Genomic DNA, 18,048 nt, shown 5'->3' with positions numbered 1-18,048 from the left:
TCCTGCTTGCTGCTCTTTTTCACCACTTAGCAAGCCCCACCCACCTGGTGGCCATCCGGTGCCTTCCTGCTTGCCGCTATTTTTCACCACTTAGCAAGCCCTGACCACCTGGTGCCTTCCTGCTTGCCGCTCTTTTTCCTTACTTAAGTAGCCCTCCAGCCTCGTTTCATTTGCAGATGGGGAGCAGGTGCAAGTGAATCTAGGTCACCTAGCCTAAGCACCACCCACCTTCTTAGCCCTGCCTCTTCCTTCCTGCTCTTTACTATTAGATCAAGGGCGTCTATCGCCCGGGCATCCGAAGCAAATGGAGACGAAGAAAAGGCCATTTCCTGTTTGGACCTGTTCAGACCTGGAGGACCCAGGGCCCGACCCCATGTTCAGACAGCAAGTAAGCACGCACCAACATGTGTTACTCCCTCTGTCCCCATAGGCCATCCCCACCGCCCCTTGTCCCACCGTGATGTTCCCTTGTGCCCCCACAATTCTCGCACACAGATGTTGCCTGTTTTGCTTGATTCTTCTACCCAGTTCCCCCCTTGTCCCCCTCAAGCCTACTTTTGCAGGAGTCTGTCCTGATAAATTCTGGTTTCACCATCACTGGCTTGTGGCCAATGCTTGATTTTACTTTTATGGACTTCATTCATTCACGGTGCGTCACCCTTTCTCAACTCTCATGCTGAACTTTCTTTGCATCTTGTACTGGTGGCCTTGAATCATGCTGTTCCCATCATGTTCTTGTATCCTGGCTTGCAACATTATGTGTTACTACTGACTTCTGCAATTGTATTTACTTTCTCCTCTTGCTCTCCACTCTTTTGACTGCTAAATCTCAGTTCTCTCCTCCTTTTTCCCTTTTCCTATCTCCTCCTCTTACTTTCTTCTTTGTACTAACTCTATCAGAATTGTCCCTGGACCTAGTATGATAGCAACCTTGTCTGTCTCCTCCCCCGTCCCCTTACTGTTTTTTTCCTCCGCACTCTCCTCCAGCACTATCTGAAATGTCGTCAGGCCTAGTATGATAGTCGCTTGTTTTGTTCCTCCCCTACCTTTCTGCACCCCTCTCCCTCACCTTTTGTTTTTCTCCAGCTCTACAAGAAATGTTGTCAGGCTTAGTAGGGAAGTCGCATGTCTGTTTCCGTTTCCTTGGAACCAGAACCATGTATTGCTACACAGTGAGCCCAAATGCACTCCAAAGGGAATCAATGTCCCACTAACAGTTTAGTATTTAGCATATATATCCTCGCCTATGAGGCTCGCATGAAGACTTAATATTTCTTTGTCTTTCATCAAGTGTAATCACTTAACTAGTTAGTAACTACCATTAAAAAATTCAATCCCAAATAGTGGAACATATACATAAAATCATTTTTAATTGCAGATCAAACATAATTTCCAATGTTTTTCGTGACAACAATTAGATTATTTATGTGTATGTTGTAAAAGTACATCAAAACCTCCCAACTCCATCGGTTGGGTATAGAGCATAGAAAATAAACAGAAAATGTCCAAATTTCAGACAGAATGTCAACAGACTTGAGTGTTCATACAATTTCACATAGTCAGTCTCTTGAGATAACTCATATATCCAAAAGCAAGCCCCTTCTGGGTGTCAAAAATAACCAACGCGTTTCGGATCATCGATCCGTCTTCAGGGTTAGGGCTTCAATGTTCCTAATAAAAAAAACACTTCCTTTGTGTGGACCCTATAGGGCAATGAGAACAAATAGCTATTAAAGAATTTGAGTGAACATGAATACGTCTAAAGTGTTAGGTAAGTAGTCAAACCAACTAACCTCTTCAATGATGTAGTGGGGCCACGTGATGGACCTAATAATAATACAGGAAGATGGAGAAGTGTCAGAGCATCTGAAGGTCAATTGTCAATACTAACACGGACAAGACAGTATTTAAATTAGTGTTTGAGTGAGACCAATCTACTCACCCAGTCTTCAGGCGAACTTCCTGATAGACTGGGTAACAGCAGAGTGCGGTGAGGTAGAGCCCTAGGAGAGGCAAAATCACTTGTTTGTAATGAGCGTAAGCACAGATATTTAAAATCTGCTAAATCAGCCCTTCACCTAAGGATCGGGGCCCTGGTTTCAAATTGACTCAATAATGATATTATCATTTAGAATAATGGATTATAATTGAGTGTGACAGAGTGGGTCACATGTAGAGCTCAGCAAGAAGGCATAGAATTAGCTAAAGTCACTAATTTCTTATTTCACGTAATATGATCCTAATCTCAAGAACGTAAATGTAACAAAATGGTCAGTGCCAGATAACACGTAAGTCTCTAGTTGATAGTGCAGACGTGCTAAACGCACGTAAATCCTACCTGTACATTCTTTTTACAAGATACACATAAAGAATCTTATTGTTGTCACAAATAACACTCTTTGGGATTGAATTTTTGAATGGTAGTTACTAACTAGTTAAGTGATTAAATTTGATGAAAGACAAAGAAATATTAAGTCTTCACGCCAGCCTCATAGCCGAGGATACATATGCTAAATACTAATCTGTTAGTGGACGTTGATTCCCTTTGGAGTGCATTTGGGCTCAATGTGTAGCAATACATGGTTCTGGTTTTCATGTAATTTTTTGACGCAAGTGGCCTTATGACTTTAGCCCGCCTGCACCTGAAATAGCCATTATATAGTTGTTGAATTTGCTTTTGATGAATGTCTAGTGAAATAATAAACTCTGAATGAGTCAACAATCTGATCTGTGCACCCCTACACCCTGTTTCCCTGTTTCCATTTCCTTCCCACTCTCCCCCTCCCTTCCTTACCTATGTCTTAGCTCTTGCACTATCTGAAATGTCGTCAGGCCGAGTACGATAGTTAATTTCACATCCTTACTGTTCATGGCCTGTAAAACTGTCAATATATTTTCCCTTGTTCCCTCCATTGCCTTTAAGCGCTTTGAAACACATTGTGTATAGGCGCTATATAATTAAACTATCATATCATATCATATCATTGTACCATGCAATCTATTGATAACAAAACCAATTCATATCTCAAGGCAGTTAGCGGTACACTTTTCGGAGGAAATGAATAACCTTTCTCCAAATTTTGGATTCTAATTTATGGAGAAATAAGCAAGAAATAATCGGTAGTAATTCAAGCCCGTATGTGATTTTAGGAATAATTTTTTGACTATAAAATCTAAGCAAAGGAGTGAAAGAATACTTACAATACTTGTTTGCAACTTTTTTCATCTGCGGTACTGAGTTTAGTACTCTTTCAAACACACAGTTCCTGTACAGATAGATTTTGTTAGTGTCAAAAACTGAGAAACCCATGTAGCTCATGGACCAAGTTCTTATAAGAATTTGTTTGTTTATACTCCATTTAAAGATTGGAGTTTTTTTCCGATTTGTTAGGCACATTATACCCGATTTTTTCTCGTTTATTATTAATCCATTTTCCTTTGTATAATGTGAAAAAGCAGAAAGTTTACATTGTAAACCTGTAGGAGTGCCATTGATTAACAAAAAGTAATCGGCATAGGAGCACCGATTTATTTTGGTTCCCTCCATCTTGGGTGAAATTAATGAAGCTTCTTTCAGGATCTTACCTCAATCTGACAAATAAAGATTAAAGAGTGTTGGCCCGAATAAGCATCCCTGGCGAAGTCCATTATATTTTTTTATTAGGCTAGATAGTGTTCCTTCTACATTTAGCCTGACCTGGACTGTAGACCCCTCATGAAGGTGAATTAGGATTGCAAGAATTCCCAAAGGAAGACCAAGATGTATAAGCTTGGTCCACAACAGTATTCTGTCGACCTTGTCAAATGCTAGGGAAAGGTCGATCACCACCATATATATCGGGGGGGGCTGCTTTTTGACATGCTTTTTCCAATAAAAGGTTGAAAATCAAGCCTCCAATTTGTGTCGCCATTCCTTTCCGAAAACCAAACTGTCTGTTAGTTAGGATATTATTAAAATCAGCCCAAGCTACTACGTTTTTAAGAACTAGTCCTCCAAATATTTTAGATTCAGGATCCATAATTGCAATGGGCCGATAATTTAAAGGAGACTGTCTGTATCCCTTCTTATAAATGGGTACTATATACGAAATGTTCCAGGAGGTAGGAATTTGTCGTTTCAGCCTTATGTTGGAAAGAATCAAAAATTGCGCTTTCGGCCAAATTTCCGGGTTAGCTTTAAGATTTACATTTGCCAAACTATATGGGCCGCAGGCCCTGGAAAAATTCGAAGAAATGATATTGTTTTTCGTTATCTGATATTGTTAAGTCACATTCCCATGGATGGTTTGTGCTTGCAATCAATTCCTCAGGGAAGACGTATTTACCTGCATGTAAAAAGTCGAAGTGCAAAGTCCACGTATCTTCCGTAATGCTGTTAGAAAGGAGAGTAACCTGTGAGGATTCCAATTCATTTATTAGAATCCAAAATTGGCGTGCCGAGGTGTCTTGCAGGGTTTTGAGCATTGCTTCATTGTCAGCTTGTAGCATGGAAGCCTTATGAGACTTCAGCCAGTTTTTCCAAGCTTGTTTTGCTGCTCGCAGATTTTTAGACTTTTGTTCCGGATTTTTTGTGCTGTTTTAAATGTTCCTGATCTTTTTGTTTAATCGATTTTTTCCCTGTCTTATTAGCGGATCGAATACATGTAACCTGGTGGATTTATTCACTCCAAAGTCTGAACTTTTAATAGAATTTGATATCATAGATTTAAAATATTGTGGAAATAAGGCAACTGAAAACAAAAGTTGTCTTTTAGCCCATGGATTCATTTGATGTTCATTAACAAATGTTGCCTTTAATTTACTCACGTTTCCCTCATGCCATTTAATGTGGTTACCTTGGGAGTTTACTATCCCTGTGTTTTTTATTTTACTGTTGTCATAGTTGTACAATTCACCACTCATATCCACTTGGAGAAATTTGTGGTCACTGAAGGAGGTGTCTACCACCTCAAAGTCTGTACAATAGTGCAATTTTGTAGATAAAAACATGTGGTCTATGCAAGAATTTTTTTAACCAAGGGACCATGTGTGTGCCATGCTGGTACTGATACACAGGGCATTTACATGGTGAAGACCCCAATTTTCAAAAAATTGCCACCAAATATGGCCCTGAATTTGTTTCCTTGTACTGCCAAGAGGCGCTCCCTAAATTGTTTGTTTTGATGCCCTGTTCTGCAATGAAATTGCCCCGTAATTTGTAGTTAGTAGTCCGCTGCCATAATAAATCTCGGCATTAAGGTCACCGACCACTATGACTTGTAGCCCTTAAATTTCAGCATCATGCTAGTAAGGCATGCATTTATTTTTGCTGTACAATCTGCCAGAACCCCAATAGGATTCCAGTAAATGTTTATTACAAAAACCTTAGATGGAGTTAGGTCGAAGTAAAACTCTAAGATCACCACCATAGCTCCATTTGTGATATCTAAGGATTCCAAGATTTTAATTCCTGCTTCGTTCTTAATTGTGATTAACAATTCTCCAGAGGCTCTTCCCCGATTACCTTTGTTAGCAAACTGATGGAGAAATTGAAGATTTGATGTCACCCAGGATTCCTGGATACAGATCAGCTGACATTTTTTACATTTTCTGCACGAAACTTCAGACGTCAGGAGGTTACTGTGGCCTCTAGAATTCCAGGACAAAAAGTTCCTTACTTTCGAGCTACTGGTGAGGTTAAGGTTTTTGGTGCAAAGATTTATTTGGAAAATCGATTCCCTAAGTGAAAGGGCTAGCCATCTCCACCCTTGACTCTCTTCCCCCTGGAATTCAGGTCTCCTGTTATTAAAGGCCATCCTGTGTTGTTCTTGGGATTTTGGTCTGATAGAGTTCTCATCCCCTACCCTGCTGATTCCAGAGCCTTTACTAAAAATAAGGATATTGTATCCCATTCACGTTCAATATTGTAGCCATTCGAAATCAACACTTTGGTTGAGTGTTTTTACTAATTATAGCATTTAAAATATAGTCTCAACAGAAATAGTCATTGTGCATCACAAACCGAATTTCCCTGTGTATTGTGTTTTTCTATGCATTCCGTTTTGCATTCTCCCCATAGAAAATCCCAAATTACCATCCCACTAAGAGTAATCCCTTTCCATCAGAATCCTATCTGTTATGTGCCTGTGTTTCTGATCCTAAAAACCGATTTCCGATTTCGACAGTTCAGCCCTTCTCTGTGGCTGCCTGTCATCACAAGATCTGTGTAGAAAAGAATTGCCATTCTGCCGCATGTTTTCTTTTGCATTGTTTTCTTCCCAAAATCGATTTTCTCACCTGTGCTCACATTTCCTTGGTGCCCTACTCAGTAGTCTCTAAGCTTCCTTGTCTCTTAAAGTGCAGCCACACACATTTCTGTCCTATCTATCCCACTGCAATTATAAACTGATGTACAAGTAACAAGTAAAATCAGAGTATGTCATTTTGCGCCTAAATCAGTATTTCATTTTTGTTTCTGGCTTCCTATCTTGGGGTTGCGAGCTGGATTCAAAAGTCAATTTTTTGATACTGACTCTGTGCCACTACTTTCCATCCACAAAGAATTTAGTCAGCAGGTGTTTCAGGGAAGTGTTGCAGGGGGAATGCTGAACTTGAAGGCCATCTGTTGTTCTGAAAAACGATGTTGCTTCTACTTTCTATTAACGGCTTATTTAGGTTATGTTAGGAGTTTAAAGTAAATGTATTGTGGGATTCTTGCATTTTGTACTGCCGCACAGTGGTGGCTGCTGCCGGATTATTTGTTTTTGCTCTGATTTTTCCTTGAATCCTAAATTAATAAATATTTCATTGTTACACACCGGCTTGGTTCATAGTCCATTGCGACACAGGGTGTTTGTTCAGGTCGGTGTGAGACGGGTTGGGGGCCTTCTCAAGAAAGAACCCAGGGTTCAAATAGAAATAAAAAGCATTTTTATTGTGCACCACATTCACTGTCAGTGGAAGAAGTCCCTGGCTGGAATGTGCCGTGTTATAAACCGTTACACAGTGGGGGCTTGTGCCTTGATTGAGTTTAGAGCTTCCACCCGTGACATTCTAACACAGCAGGCTAACCCATTGAAGGTAGTGATATGTTTAGGGGCTAGACAACTGTGTTACACTGTAAAAGTGCCATCCCAAATCCATAGGTATCAGGCCTGTGTCTCAAAATAAAGTAAAGGTAACACTAAACTAGACAAGAGCAGGGTAGAGATTTTGTCCTTGCATAGATAACTAAACAAAGGAAGAACACTCTTCATAATTACCACTGTGGAGATTAACATAGCTAGACAGCACCTTCTGTACAAACTATTCACTAGAGGGGAATGGGCAGAGCAGGAACAGGAGGCCTGGCTAACTAGGATGATGCAACAGGTTGCCTCCATAAGCATGGATGTGTGGCAGGACAGTAGCCTGTTACATCAAGCCCTGACTGAGTTTTATATGAATCAGAACAACAAAGAGGAGCAGGTAAAGATGGTCCAACTCACTGCCTACCTATGATAGTTATGGAAGAAAAATACCAAGAAATTGTAACCTGTAGGAAAAATCAGTCTGACCTCTCAAATCAAACCCAGAGTGAATTAAAGCAGGTAGAAGAAAAAATACGAGAGAGCCAACATTCTGAGGTAGAATAGGGAAACCACATCAAACAGTTAAAAGAAGTGTTGCCAGTACATCAACACACCAACTCAGAGCAGGAGGCCCGATTAGCTACATTAACAGAGGAGTGTCAGGAAAAGGTTGATTCCCTGAAAGAGAATCAACTAAAATGAAATCAACAAGTGACATACAAAAGCACCTGTACAGGGCAGATAATCACTTTACAAAATCAAATCAAACAATTGGAAGAGGAGAATAATAAGTTAATAATTAAGGAACTCCATTCCAAAACAGAATTTGACCAAGAATACCAGAGGTTAGGCGCTATAAAACAAGAGAGGAATAACCTGACGGAACAAATTGGCACCCTGTACCGGGAAAAAGATGCCTTATGCAAGGAAGTGCAAAATTTAAAGGCAGACCTGGAGAGAAGTGAGTCAGGCTTCCAGGAACTGACTGAACTAAAAGTAGAGTACAAACATTTTATGGGGCATATAAGACAAGCTGAAGGTGATCTAGAACAGACCACCCAGGCCAAAGATGTGCAGAGACAGGAGATGCATCTCCTGCAACAAAAATGGTCTGAGTGTTCCAATACAATACAAGAAGCACAAAAAGAAGTTGAGGCCCATTGTGATGAGAGTAGTGGACTCCAGAGCCAGGTAGCAGCACAAGGGAAGGTAACAGAGGTCAGTCAAGCCCTGATAGCAGAGCACAATGCTCAGGTCTTTGCATACTATCAAGAGGTAGGGTCTGAGAAGGAAAAACTTGGGAAGTTAGAAAAAGAATGTGCTAGATTAAATCAAAACTTGAAGGACCCCGAACAGTCAGGGAGTGGCAGGGCAACCCTTGATTACAGTGTGATGCCCTCTGTACCAAGGGCCTAAAACCCATTTACCACCTTGTGTGCGTAAGGCACTGCTGACTTCATGTCCACCAGTGTACAAGAACCTGGAAGCAGGAGGCATCCAGACTCAACTAGGTCCAGCATGATGGAGCTGGAATGCCACCGCTCATCAGAGATTGATGGACGGGCATCACTGTTCAGGTTCAAAAATATAATGGTGGATGGATTTGATCTGGAAGACTCATGTGAGGAGAAAATCAGGGAGCTAGACTTGCATAAACACCACCTACATATGAACCAGTTAGTTTGCTTTGCAGAGAAAAATAAGTATGAGCTGAGGCCCCAAAAGTGTATTCTGAAAACCTCCACCCAATCAGGGAAGTGGGGGGAGTTCTCCACCAACCCTGGAAGCAGGGAGGAGCCTGAAGACTACTCTCCTGTGTGAAAGAGGGAGTCCCAGGGGAGTGACCCAGAGAGCCCAAAATATAACAGGGGAGATGAGACTGGGCCCCATCATTCAGGGAGAGACTCCCATGCTCAAAGAATTAGGGAGCACCTAGAGGATAGCGAAGGGACCTCAAATAGCAGCAGCTCTGAGTCTGAGGGCGAATGGACTCAGGTGCAGCAGCAAAAGAAGGCTAACAAACAAAAGAGGACTCTGGTGAAAGACCACACTAAACTGATTAAAACTATTATGAGTTTCATGACCTTGTACCATAAAAATGTCAAGTATTCAGTCTGGGATCATCCAGAGCTAAAGGAACAGATGATTACCTCTTTTGACATACAAATTATCAGAATTGTACAGAATTTGCAAAATGGACATTCACTGCAGAGTACTCCAGATTCTTTGCTGGACTGGAAGACCAGAACCATTCAAGGTGGTCCACCTACAAGGCAGCCATCTTGAAGCACTTCTCCATGCACAGAAACCCCCAGGAGGTCCGCAAGGTGCATACAACCACCAGTGTTGGGCGGATCAGGCCCCAAGAGAATTTTTTCAGGCGGGTGCGCACGAATAGTACAGAATTTATAAATACCTACTCCCAAAGTACATCATGACCCAGTTGGTACAGGGCTTCCTTTATGAAAGGACCCTGGACTGGATAATAGAGCAAGCTACTCGGATCTATGAGGTCCAAAAGCAAGTAGAAAACAAAAATCTAACCAAAAACCCCCAAAACAACCAACATCCCCGCTGCTGCCAAGGTGGCAGAGGTGAAGGTTACCCCCATTTTGGACCTAGAAATGGGGGGCCTAAAAATACACCTTCCCAAAACCAACCAAATCAGAGGCAGAGAAGACCCTCTAACTAATCACATACAGGTGGTAGTTAGGTAGGGTACCCCACAAATGTGCCCCCTAACTATGTCAACTACATCAGCCCTAGCTACAAGGGTAACAGACTCATCTTGGGGTACGTGTGGACTCCCCCGGCCCAGGGGAGGATCTAATCAGGTGAGTACGGCCATAGGAAACTTCCCTCCTAACTTCCCGCAGGAGGGAAGTAATCTGCCAAGTTCTGGTTTAAGTTTCTTCCCCAGGTACCCTGCAAACCTCAACATTCAGGACAACCCTCCTTACTCTCCCCACTTTCAGGAGTACAGACCACCAAATCTGGGAGAGGGGTACCAGGGAAACCCCCAGTACCCAGGTTACTCTGGGAGAAGAGATAGTTACACTTACCGAGAGCAAGCCAGAGTTGATTCAAGACCCCTGTACCAGCCAGAGAGGATGTCCCAACTGGAGCGCCAGGTCCAGAACCTAACTCAAGATCTGAGGTGCATGTTGAGGGATCAGCAGAACCCTCAGATGAACATGGGAGCTCAGAATAACTCAAACCAAGGTCTGGCACCCGGGAACATTGTCGGAGAGAGAACCCTGATAACCCACCGGTTCTAGAGGAGGAGGCACAGGAGGAAGGGGGATGCAAAGCCCTAGAGGAAGCTTCCTTCCTTACACATGAAAAGCCCCTAGACACCATGCAACCAGAACTTAAATATCATAACCCCGAAAAACTTCAACCCAGGGACCATAGGGTGGGTAGGACAAACAAAGAGACAAAGAAGACTCATTTTGTGGAGGAGATTAGTGTCCTCCAGTTTGAAGGGGAAGAATCCTTGGAGGATTTTGGGAAGCAAGTCTTCTGCTTCAAGGATGGGGGTATTCCTCCCAAAGAAAAATGGGTCCCAAAAGACCACAACCCGGACTGGGTAGGTTTGGGGACTGATTCAGAATCACCCATCCCTGAACCCCAGGTATGTCATCCAGAGAGCATAACAATCACTGAGGGATCCTCCCCACAAACTGGTTCTGGTGACTGTCTCCAGGTAAAGGGGGACAGCTCCAAGCTAAGGGCAAAAGGGGATTCTGAAACCTCACCTATTTCAGGATGCCAAATTTTATTTTCAGATTCCCGAACTCAGACACAGAAAACTGCCCAAGATCCCACAGTCTTGGAGTCCAAAATTAAGAAAATAACGGTCCAGCTTGCCCAAAATGCCCATTTCCTTTGCCCCTTTGAGGAGAAAGAAGGTAAGTTTTATGCCCCGTCCGGGTGCAAGGGCAATGTGCAGTTTTATCACTTGTAGACTCCGGATCCGAAGCCACTCTTCTGTCCAAAAGGGCCTTTGAGCAGCTAAATTCAGGAAGGAGGGAGAGCCACCAGATTCCTCTCACTCCTCTTCCTGGAGAACTCCAGAACTTCGACGGGAATGAAATTCCCATCGAGTGGACTGCGGATCTGGAGATTAAAATTGGGTGACACAAGGTGAAACACCAGGTCTTTTTTAAAACTGTTTTTATTGGCATTTATAAGACAAATACTGTATTACAACCACTCGGATACTGCCACTACTTTCCATGTTTGCAAAAACTGTTTACAGTAACATAATAACACATTAACAAACATAAACTGTCTTCACATGTTAGTCAGCGGGCTATAACCATTATCCTTTTTGACTCTATTATCTGGGGGTGTGGTAGACAATTATCGTCGTTCCTAGGCAGGGGGGAGCTGCCGGGGAGCACAGTTTATTCATTCGTTTCCAGTTTTTGATAGGTTTCTCATATGGGTCTTGTGTGCATTCAAGGAGGCTTGTCATCAGATGGGTGAAACATGTCCCATATCAAGGTTTTCCAGGCTTCGTATGCAACACTCGCGCTTTCCTCAGATCTGGATACAGCCTCCCCCCATATCCTGGTCTCTGCCTCAGCCCAATGTTCAAACTCTCTGTGCCATCTCACATAGTGCGGGCCACTTGCAGCCTTCCATGCCATGGCAATAGTACTTTTGGCCAAAATGCATACCATGTCCAAGAATTTAACCACATGTTTAATTGTACTCATTCTGGTGAAGATGCCTAGTAAGCATTCCTCCGGTGTCCATTTGTATCGCATTACCCCGGCTTTTCTGCAGGCTCAGACCTGCTGCTTCCGCGTTACACCAAGGGCATAGTGAGCGAGCAGTTTTTTTTAAATTTGCCCACCCTGAGCGGTGTTATATATGTTTGGTGTAAAACATTAAGTTGAATCAATCAAAATCTAGCATTTCTAGACACCTCGCGGGGGTACATCAATGCTCTCTCCCATTCTTTCTCAGTTATATCTCCTCCCAGATCAGTTTCCCACTTGGCTTTCAAAGTCATGCTCTTGGGGTTGGGTCTATCTGCCAAGTGACTGTATATTCTGGGCACTGGCCTCCAGCCGTCATTCAGACTATACAGTCGGGTTAGCAAGGGGGTCTCCTCTGATACTTCTGGCCACTTATCCCATCTCCTCTTGGCCATCGGTCTAACCTTTTCGTACCAAAGGAACTGCCCCCCAGGCAGCCCGTATTTGTCCTGAAATGACTCAAACCCTCTGAACACTCCTTCATCATGCACATTTCCCTAAGTGTGAATAGCCCACCTTTCCCAATACCTCACTGCTGCTATTTTACAAACATCAGCGGCTATCAGGGTCTCAGGCAAGTAGGGTTGCGTGAGCTGCATTAGCACCTTGACTCTATTCCACACTTGCCTTCCCAGTATTACAATCATGGGGGCACTCCCCAAGCAAACCAATAGCACCTGCAATGCTTCTTTTAGCTGCGCTGGGGCCACTAATTGCTGTAGCAGAACAATAGTCTCCGACGTGGTCTCATCTGAGAGCCATCTGGTCACAAAGCTGAGTTAAGCCGCTAGGTAATATTTCTCCAACCGGTAACTGTATCCCTCCCTCCCCGTATGGGAGAGTCAGGGTGGCCAGCGACAGTTTGTGCCATGCAGTGCCCCACATGAACTCTCACAGTAGCACTTCCAGCAGTTGAAAGAACGAGACCCTGATATAGCAGTGCACATTGTGAAAGTAGTATATAAACCATGGCAAGATAAGCATCTTAGTGACGGCCACTCTGCCCATTACCGATAGTGGCAGCTTAGACCAGAACTTCATGGATTTCTGTATGCCTTTCACCAGAGTAGCGGTATTGCTTTTGTGCATCAGCTCTGGTGTGTGTCTAAGGTTCACTCCCAAGTATTTAAACATTTCTAGTTGCCACTTTAGTCCCACCCTCGGTAAGTCTTCCACGCTCTTCCCCTCAGTCCTGCCAGTGGAAAAATGCAAGATTTCTCTTTACTGAAACAGATTCCCGATACCTTTGCGTAGTTATCCAGCACCTCCAGTATTACCTGTACAATGAGATGCGGGTCTTTCAAGTACAGTAGTACGTAGTTCGCATAGAATGAAATCAAGTGGCTAGTTCCTCCAACCAAAATTCCGGCTTCAAAGAATTGCTTTCTAAAGTAAACTGCTATCGGCTCCCGTCCCAACACATATAATATGGGTGATAGGGGGAATCCTTGTCTCATTCCTCTCTGAATATCCCAGTACGGTGACACTACCCTACCCGATTTAACTCTTACCACTGATGTGGTGTACAGTATTTTTACCCGCCTAATGAAGTATTCTCCTAACACAAATTCCTTAAACACTGCAAATAGCCATTCCCAATATATCAAATCAAATGCCTTTATTGCGTCTATTGAAATTATTGCATAGTGTGCAAGTTTATCTGCTGTTTGTGCCATAATATGCTGCAGTCTCTGCAAAATTCTCGGCCGTGCTACGACCTGGTATGAAACCGTTCTGGTCCTTATGTACTATTTCTCCCACAACCTGCGATAGTCGTTTTTCTAGTATGTTTGTTAATATCTTGACATCATAGTTTAGCATTTGTCTGTGGCTTTTCCTGGCTTGGGGATTGGGATCACTAGTGTTTCCCTCATGCTCTCCGGAAGTATCCCTTTATCATACGCCTCCTTGAATACCTTGTGTGGGACTGGGGTCAGGGTCAGTGCATACGTTTTATAGAACTCCGGTGGGAGTCCATCATCGCCAGGAGTCTTGCTGGTGGCCAGTGATTTAATTGCCTCCTGCACATCCTCAACAGATATTTCTCTTTCTAATGTCTCACATTGCATTTTGCCTATCTTGGGCAGTCGTATTTCCTCCAAGGTGCCCAATTTGTCCTCCTGGGGCACCATAGCATCATGGCTGTACAGGCGGGAATAGAATTCCATGAATGCTTCATTAATCGCTTGTTGTGATCTATGGGCTGTGTCTGTAGCGTCCTTAAGTACTGTGGTTAAGTGCCTCGGGTGTTCCCTCCTGCACAGCCACAACAACCTACCCTGTCTGTCTCCCTCTGCATGGGCCCTGGTGGTTTTTGTACTCTAGTAAAATTTCAACAATCTCCCCAGGCATCCTGGCAGCTGCGTTTAGTCTCTGCTCATTTGAATTGCTCCTCTCTGGTTCCATGGGTGTTAGCCTTCATTTGCTGGATGTCCTCCTCCGACTGCTCCAGATATGTCCTCAATGTTTTTCTAATACCACCTGTGCTAGCGATAACCTCCTCCCTTACCACTACTTTCAATACCTCTCACACTGTGCTCCATGTCTGGACGCTACTGATGTTCCTTTCAATGTATTCATCTAATTTGTTTTTGAGATCCTCTCTGAACATCTGTTCTGTAAGCGCCTCTGTAGGCATGCGCCACTGCGGAATGGGGGGTCTGGGTCCCTGCATTCTCCAATCCAAAAGGAGTGGAGAGTGGTCTGAGATCGTTCCTCCGAGATATTGGGCTGAATCTATTTGTGTCAGTTGGGCTTTGCCCATAAATACATAATCAATTCTGGTGTACAAGCCATGGGGCAGAGAAAAATAAGAATAGCCTCAATATGTGGGGTGCAGCTTCCTCCATACATCCGCTAAGTCTAGGTTCTCTGTTATCGCGTTCAGTGCCTCTGAGGCCGTCGCCACCTGGTTCTTTGGTAGGGTAGACCTGTCTAGGTCCAGGTCCTTAACACAACTAAAATCCCCCCCACACCCCAAATGAAGAAACAATCCCGGAATGGGGCTATTTTGGCATACAATGTGCTAAGGTGCGCTGGGATCCCATGGTTGGGGAAGTAAGTGTTCACTATACATATTTCCGTCTGCTCAATGCAGCCTCTTAGTATCAGGTACCTGCCCTCCGTGTCTGCCTCCCCAGCAACCGGAAGGGTACAGCAGCATTTATCCAGATGAAGACACATCGGGCATACCTGGAGTGCGTGGCTGCGTATCCCTGTCCCCCCCAATATTCTACCACTTTGGCCATAGTGTCTTTCGTGAGGTGTGTCTCTTGCAGCAACACTTTTTTCCGATTTAGGAAGGATTTAATCCGGTTTCTCCTCAAGTATGAGCCCATCCCTCTGATATTCCATGTTAGTACCTTAATATTGGTAGCCATATTCTGCAGTGTTACATCCCCCTCCCTCCCTCCCCGCATTCGCTATCCTTTCCCCGAAAGCACAACTGTCCTCCTCCCCCATCCCAGCAAGCCAAGCCACCATCCGCCCATCACTTTCGTAGTTGACCATTTCTCTGCTTCTTGTCATTTCATGTGAAGTACATATAACATTCCTAACAACAAACATAACTAAACAACTGCACCCAGCTGCTGATACGCTCTTGTGGCGCTCGGGTGCCCCTGCACCGCTATGGCCCATCCGGTTCTTTGTGTGCGGGTTGTGTCATGTCGGCAACAGGCCGGCACTAGTCACTCGTGGGTTAGACCGATGAGCCCTGGTCAGGACGGTCCAATGGTCCTCCTGTCAATCGTAATTACTTAACTAGTCTACAATAAACATTAGGCATTTTTCTGTTAACCCCAAACAGCAATTTTAGGACATCTACCCTGCACCCCAGTTCCGGTCGCCTCCACAGCACTGGATGCAGCTCATGTGAATTCTGCCAGAGTTTCTAAGATGACAGCCCTTCCCTTATATATCACCTTCAGCCAGGATGGGTACATCAACATATATTTAAGGTTTAACTGCCTGAGCCTGGCTTAAATCGGGAATAAATAATTCCTCCCCCTTTGGACTGCAGGCGGGTAGTCTGGGTATATATCGATTTTGGAATGGTCTCGGCCAATCTGCCCACCTTCTCTCGAGAATTTTAGTATAATTTCTCTGTCCTGAAAGTTCTGATTTTTTGCTATTATTGGGTGAGGATGTGATCCAGGCAGTGGTCTTTTTTGTAAGGATCTGTGGGCCCTCTCAACCACAAATCCCTGTGAGAGTTTACCGGCGCCAATCTCTTGCAGTAATAGAGTTTCCATGAATTCTGCAGGGTTTGGGCCTTCCATCCCCTCAGTAACTCTGAGCAAGCGCACATTGTTGCGTCAGGCCCAACCTTCTGCATCCTCTGACTGTGCTTCTAATGCTGCAGTTCTCCTCTCAAGTTCTTGCACTCTTAATTTCAAATCTACCATGGTCTCTGTTGTTTCCTTCAGTCCAGTCTCCGTGACAGCCACTCTTTCTGCCAGATTGTGGATGTCTTGCCGCATTAGCTGAATATCCGTCTTCACCTCTCCAATATTCGTGTCTATAAAGGATTGCAGCGCCGCTATGGCCTCCAACACTTGGCCTTCTTTGTTGCCATCTTCTCGGGGCATATGGTCGCTCTGTACTTCATCGTTGCTCTGCTACGGTTCGTCCGGTCCAGCTGCAGTGAAGGAGCCCATGATTGTGGCCTTCCCTTTCCCTTTCGATGGAGACATGCCCCTCTCCACTTGTGTCAGTGAAGGCTACTGACTGCAGTCTGCTGCTTAGACTTCTCATTGATGCGTATTCTAGGCGTGCAAGAGATGAGCACCAACTGTGATAGCTCTCATCCTGGTCCCCTGCGTCTGCAGCTGGGTTGTTCATGTTTTGGTGCCATTGTAGTTACGTTGACGGTAGTGGGACGTGTAGTTTGGCTTGAGTCTACATGTCCTCTTGCGTTGGGTTCCTGCCTGACCAGCAAACCCGGACATTCTGCAGGTAGGCACAGTGCTGCGCTATTTCTTGTTCTATGTGAGTTTTTTTGACCACTTAATGTGTGACTGGTTTATTACACATGGATGTCCAGCACATGCCCCCACGAATATAGCAGTTCATTCCATCTTGTCTAATCAGTCTCCCTCCAGATGTGATAGTATACCCCTCCTCGTCAGGGTGTTTCCCGTAGTGTGGGCCACGCACAGAGAGCACCAGTCCCAGTATCACATGTTCCCCCTATCCGACTTGCCTCATTACCCAGAGACCATTCTGGTGGTGGTGTTGCTGCCCCTGGTGTTATAGCATGCTTGTGCTGCACTGTTTCACTCTGGCTTAGTAATGCGTCCACCAGCGCTGTTCTTCTATGTGCCTGTGTCTATTGACAAGGGGGGTACATTATGCCATTTGTGCACAGTCTGGAATCTTCTTGTTCATTTCCAGGGCCCCCTCTTGAGTGAAAGTCTTGTCAGACCATCCGTTTATGCCCCAGTGTTCACTGTGCTGATTGACACGTGCCGCGTGTCCTCTGCCGCGTTATTGCCTACCGACACATCCAGCCTGGCGCGCAACCTCTCAATTCCGCTCTGTAGGCTTGTCTAGATGTGTCATCTTTAGGTTCTATCTTGCATGCAGTCTCCGTGGGACGTTCCTCTGGCTTAAGGGTCAGCGAGTGCTGCAGTATCTCAGCCTCACAGATCAAAGTGTGGCCGCGTTATGTGTCCCAGTGTTGCGCGCGTCCGTTACTGGTGTAGTCCTGGGTATCATTGCTTGAGGTTTAATATGCTGCATTTAAAGTTGGGTTCCCAACCTGTATTCCTGTGCATGGCTCATGTCCCTTAGTTCGTGAATCGTCCACCCTCAGCCTGTCCTGTCTCAGGCGCCTCGCTTCCATAACTGTGCCCTAGGTATCGCAGTGCTCGAGGCTATGGCAGCGTGTTTTGGCATTCGCCCGGTAGGCAGCGCTTCTTCCCCAAGGATGCCGTCGGCTGTGTCGCAGTCGCAGTCCACAGCTCAGCGGGGTCAAAACCCTGAATGTGCTCGCTCCTCCTTCCACTCTGGCCGGGCATGCCCTCACTTACCAGCGTCTATCTGGCCACAGAAGATGCCTGTTTTGCACCACTCCAGTCTCTTCAGACGGCGCGTCAGCCTCGCTTAGTCCACTGCGGAGCTCCAGTCTTCCAGCCTCACTCTGTTATGGATTTCACAGCAGGCACCCATCTTCTACCCGGCAAGCCGTCTCAGCAGGGTCAGTCCATCCAGGTCTACATTTCCCACTC

Source organism: Ambystoma mexicanum, chromosome 4p (assembly GCF_040938575.1).
Source record: "Ambystoma mexicanum isolate Mex_15411 chromosome 4p, UKY_AmexF1_1, whole genome shotgun sequence".
Classification (NCBI taxonomy): domain Eukaryota; kingdom Metazoa; phylum Chordata; class Amphibia; order Caudata; family Ambystomatidae; genus Ambystoma; species Ambystoma mexicanum.
This window is presented reverse-complemented; position numbering follows the sequence as displayed.